Source organism: Myotis brandtii, unplaced genomic scaffold (assembly GCF_000412655.1).
Source record: "Myotis brandtii unplaced genomic scaffold, ASM41265v1 scaffold139, whole genome shotgun sequence".
Taxonomy (NCBI): domain Eukaryota; kingdom Metazoa; phylum Chordata; class Mammalia; order Chiroptera; family Vespertilionidae; genus Myotis; species Myotis brandtii.
Window position 1 is genome coordinate 491,227 of NW_005354965.1, and position 6,000 is coordinate 497,226.

Below are 6,000 nucleotides of genomic sequence, written 5' to 3' on the forward strand. Positions count from 1 at the left end.
TGGGTGTGACCAAACAGTAGGGACATAACAGTCCTACCCCCAGCAAAGGCGGTACTGTGGGTGAAACACCACCTCCGGGTGTGGAATGCACGCACGAGCACCCGCGTCTCAGTAAGATCGACTTCTTACTGGGGGGTCACGGTAGAAATGTGCAAAGGCAATTATTCAGAAAAATGATTTTGCCTTAGAAATGACCATAAAGCCCAAACCGCTGGTCACCTTTCGACAATGTGCGGAGTCCTGAAGCCACTAACGCGTTTCTTATGGACAAGCTGCGGGGGAAGCAGCACTGCCAAGTCAGAAAAACCTTCATACGTTCCAATGACCTTCAGGCCACACATAGTTACAAACTAGAAACAGGCGCAAAGATAACTTAGACTCTAGCTTTTTCTGAGCAAAATCTAATCTCAGTCAACAAACTTTACGAGAAAAGAAACATCAGCTTTATATGTAAAGCTTGAAAATTTTAAAACTTAGTAATTCCAACAAGCTCTACTAATGAAAAAAACAAAAGAAACAAAAATACCCGCAGACAAAGTGGTATATGGAACAAGTCAGACAGACCTGGTTTGGAAACTGGTTCCAAACATGTGATGATTCTGGGCAAATCGCTTGACCTCTGTAAGCACCAGTGCCCTCCAGGGAGAAGGATGATTCTGTTTCCACTGTACAGGTACCAGGAGAACCAGTGCTGCATATGGAGTGACCCGGATGCACGTGCTCCAGCAGGGCAAGTGCCTGATCAGCGTCACCAGGGGCAGCACCCTCCCCACAGCCTGCACGCACAATGAATGCCATCTGCCAATGAAAACTACTGTGTCAAAGCAGCCAGAGAAACACCATGCAACGCTCTTCCACAGATGTAGCAGCTACAGCCCCAAAAGGCACAAAACCCACTTACTGGCAGAGGCATGAGTATAGCAGTAAAAACATACTTGCCAGTACCAGACATGAGTCTGACTTTTTGCTTCGTCACTAGAAAATCTAAATATGAACACTGTCCTCCTGCATGACATATAGAAGCCTGTTATATACAGTATTCTAGAAATTGTGAAGGCTCATTCATCATGATCCCTTATATCAATAAAAATGTTTCAAGAAAAGACATGAGCCCATCAGCAGATGAATGAATTAAAAACCTGTGGTCCATCTACACAACGGAATCCTACGCTGCGGTAAAAAAGAAGGAACTCTAACCTTTGCAACAGCATGTATGGAACTGGAGAGCATTATGCTAAGCGAAATAAGCCGGTCGGAGAAAGGTAAATATCACATGATCTCACTCATTTGTGGAATATAATGAACAACATAAACTGATGAACAAAAACAGATCCAGAGACAGAGAAGCATCGATCAGATTGTCAAACCTCAGAGGGAAGGTAGGGGAGGGTGGGGGTAAGGGGGAGAGATCAATCAAAGGACTTGTATGCATGCATATAAGCCTAACCAACGGACACAGACACCAGGGGGGTGAGGGCATGAGTGTGTGTGTGTGGGGGGGGGGGGCCAATGGGGGGATAAGGGCACATATGTAATACCTTAATCAATAAAGGGAAAAAAATTAAATTAAAAAAAAGAGAAGACATGAGAATATTTAGCCCATGACACCTGTAGAGTTAATTCAGTGTTTGGGGTTCGTCAAAGTAACATGATACTCTATTTACTAATGGTATAAACTTGGATAAGTTTAGTTAACCTTTCTAAACTTCAAGGTTTTTTAAAATCTGAAAAGGGGAACAGTATTCACTTCACATCCTAATGTTGTTAGGATTAAATGAGGTAATCTGTAATAATAAAAGCGTAATATGCTAATTAGACTGGACAGCCAAACGACCTTCCGGACGAAGCCGCTGCAGCGGGGGCCAAGGCAGAGGCAGTTAGGGGCGATGAGGCAGGCAGGCGAGCGGTTAGGAGCCAGCAGTCACGGATTGCAAGAGGGATTGGACCTAAACCGGCAGTCGGACGTCCCCGAGAGGTCGTGCACTAGGCCTCTGGTCTGTATCTAAAACTCCGAGCCCGGTATGCCTGACATACCTGCCTCCGTCAATAGAGCTGTGCCCCCCTGGGTGGGATCTTTGCTATGGCTCACCATACTTTCTGTATTGTATCTACTATCCAAATGCTGCCTCTGGAGAAACCTTCTCCATAGTGAAAGCGTAGCAGTATCGAGGCTTTAAAGCTGTACAGCACCTCAGCAGCTACTCTAGCAGTCACACCAAATTCATATCCACTTTTACAGTAACTCTGGCAGATCCCAGCTAGTGAGAAGGCTTAAAACTCAGCAGCTCCAATGGTTACAGCACCTGCTTACTACTGACCCAAATCTCCCTTCTGATACCTTCCCTCCGGATCTATTCCCATGTTAATGGAATCCAATCAATGGTTTTGTGCTAGTTCCCCGTTTCTGCAGTAACACAGTACAACCAGCTTTGCATCTTAAAACAGGAGGTGTGTTACCTGCCGGTTTTGGAGGCCAGACTCTCACTAAAGTCAAGGTGCTGGCAGGGCTGCATTCGGGAGGCTCGGGGCCTCTTCCTCCACCAGCAGTGTGGTGTCGTCTCTGCTCCGTGACCCTTGTCATGGACTCCCCTGCCTGCCTCACAGAAGGACCCTTGGGGTTACATTGGGCTCATCGGGACAATGCGGGATAGTTAACCCACCTCCTTGACTTAGTCACATCTTTTGCCATGTCAAACCCTCACAGGTTTGCCCTGACCGGTTTGGCTCAGTGGATAGAGCATCGGCCTGTGGACTGAAGGGTCCCAGGTTCAATTCCAGTCAAGGGCATGTACCTTGGCTGCAGGCACATCCCCAGTAGGGGGTGTGCGGGAGGCAGCTGATCGATGTTTCTCTCTCATCGATGTTTCTAACTCTCTATCCCTCTCCCTTCCTCTCTGTAAGAAATCAAAATATATATTTTTTTAAAAACACAGGTTCTAGGATTCAGAATGTGGACACTTGGGGACAGGCATTATATTGTTTAAAATGTCATGCTTAATCTACTGTTAACTTACATCTATAATCAACTGAAACCCTGACTGTTTTCCCCGGAATCTATCTAGCTCTTCATGCTGACTTTCCGGTGGTTTCTTCGAGGCTGGAAATAATTTTCTGCGACCTGATGTGGTAGCTATTCCAATCGGCTTGTATATTTCATGAGCCGACTTTACATGCCTTCCTCCAACTCAATGGTTTTTGTTTTTTTCTTCAGTGAAGGACAATAGCATGTGCCTTTATTTATAACTCAATGGTTTTTTAAAAATTAAAAAGAACAGGACCTACTTGCAGGATGACCTATCTGATATGACTTGGACATTGCCAGTTAGCTAAAATTCACTTAACAACATATTCTCATCCTGCCTCCATTTTTCTAATTTATTCATGATGAAATAAATCATGACCAATATTATTCTGAAATATGTGGTTTATAGTCTTCACTAGACAAAAACATTTTACAAAACAAATAAGTTTAATTTGGTGTATTATAAATTGTGAGTAAATTTGTTCTGGCCCCCAGTGACTAGAAATTTCTAGGATGTCATAAAAGAAACTAACAACTGGCAGAGAAAAAAGTTACTGGCATCAAGCCTATGATTTCTGAAATACGTCTTTTGCTATTTTTTGAAATTGAGCTGTCAAAGCAATGAAAAGAATTTGACTACATACTAGAATAAGTAAATTTTTTAACCTTTTAAATCCCTCAAGCAATATTTCCTTTTAGCACCTCTTTCAATGTGATGCTTGTTCTACCCTTTCTTTCTCTAAACTTTAAAAATACAGTGACAGGCTGGTACTCAAATCTCCCCCAATAGACACAGATATCAAAGCGTTTAATTCTACAGTCTTTCTTCTCCTGTTCATTTGACTCAATGTATCAGACATGTTGACTTCAACCAAATCAAGAATTAAGTCCAACATAACTTGAATGTTTATTAGTAACATATAAAAACGTTATAAAAGTACACATTAGATTTTTTTCAACAAAATGTAATATGGAAAAACCTTTTAAATTATTTTTGCCCTGGTGGTGTGGCTCAGTTGGTTGAGTGTGGTCCCATGTACCAAAAGGTGGCCAGTTCCATTCCCAGTCAGGGTACATGCCTGGGTTCAATCCCCATTGGGGGGCATGAAGGAGGCAGCTGATCAATGTTTCTCTCCCTCCCTCTCTCTAAAATCAATAAAAAGATGTTTTTAAAAATAAATAAAACCATTTTCCTGCAAAGATGCTTTGAGCATGTAATTATAACCTGGAGACAATTCCCTAAGACTCCCTGCTAGAACAACTCCCTCCTTACCTGATGTTCCATCTCACACCTTGACATACCCTTTAGCAGAGGTTTGTTTGAGCTAATGCTTTCTAACCACCAGAAAATTAATGTGATGAGGGATACAGGATGGGGGCTCAAGGCTGCAAACCAACCACTTAAATAAGTACCACTAAGCCAAGCAGAATACAGTGAGTTCATCAATATGTACAAACAGATACTAATGAAACTGAAGAATGTACAGGAAAGTAACTCAATCACCAGAAACAACCCCAATAACTAATTAATAAACACAAAGTTCAACCTTACCAATAACCAGTTAAAACAATGAGAACCCGAAGCATGGAGGCATGGAACAGAACGACATGCCTCAATGTGGGAGTTGGAGGGACGAGGAGAGAGAAACCAAAGAACTGATATACTTATATGCACAGCCATGGACTCGGGCAATAGGGGGTGAAGACCTGGAGGGGCGTAGGGGCTGGGAGGAGGGGAAGGGGGGGGGTGAAATGGCTGACATCTGGAATAGTATCAACAATTAAAATATATATTAAAATAAAAATATAAAAATAATAAGATATTCAATTACCTAACTGGCTTGAGTGTAGATTAGCATAAAGCAAAGAGGATACTCTACTGAGGAGACCTAATGGGCAAGGGCAAGTTTTAATTTCACAGCAAACTTCAAAGCTATATGTCAAAAACTAAAAAATATCAAAATGTTTTAAATCTAATACTTTCATTTCTAGAAATTTATATAAAATAGTCTTATGTTCTCAAATTCTCCACAATGGCAATTTAAAATTATGTCGATCAATTGGTTGGAGCATTGTCCTGATACACCAAGTTTGCATGGATCTCCAGTCAAGGGCATATACAAGAAGCAACCAACGAATGTATCAGTAAGTGGAAAAACAAATCAATGTTTCTCTCTCTCTCTCTGTCTCTCTCAAATCAATACATTTTAAAAGTAATAATTTCACATTATTCAACAATCATACAAAAATTTCCAAACACAACTAGAGAAGAAAAAAAGACTGAAATACTCTAAAATGTTAATGGTATTTGGTGGAATATTTTCTTTATTTTCGAATTTAAGTTTACTTAACTTGCATTAACTTTAAAATGAAAAAATTTTTAATTAGTGTCTGCAACACAAAATGCATTTCTCCAACTTTGATTAAAAATATAATAAATGTATATAATTGTCATCAGATAAACTTGTCCATGGAGTCAATTTTGCTTTGTAAATTATGTCTGTCAATGGCTTATAAATTTTTTTAATTAAGAAATTATTTTTTTAAAAGTATATTTTTATTGATTTCAGAGAGGAAGGGAGAGGGAGAGAGAGATAGAAACATCAATGATGAGAATCATTGATCGGCTGCCTCCTGCCCGCCCCCACTAGAGATCGGGCATGTGCCCTTGACTGGAATAGAACCCAGGACCCTTCAGTCCGCAGGCCGACGCTCTATCCACTGAGCCAAACCAGCTAGGGCAGCTTATAAATCTTTAATAAAACTTTTCAAAATTACTAAATTTTAAAAAATAAATTTAAAACTTTACCGCTTTAAATGTCTTTATAATAATTGAAGCTCTTTTGTTTTTTTTGGTTTTTTTTTAAAAATATATTTTATTAATTTTTTACAGAGAGGAAGGGAGAAGGACAGAGAGCCAGAAACATCGATGAGAGAGAAACATCGATCAGCCGCCCCCCGCACACCCCCCACTGGGA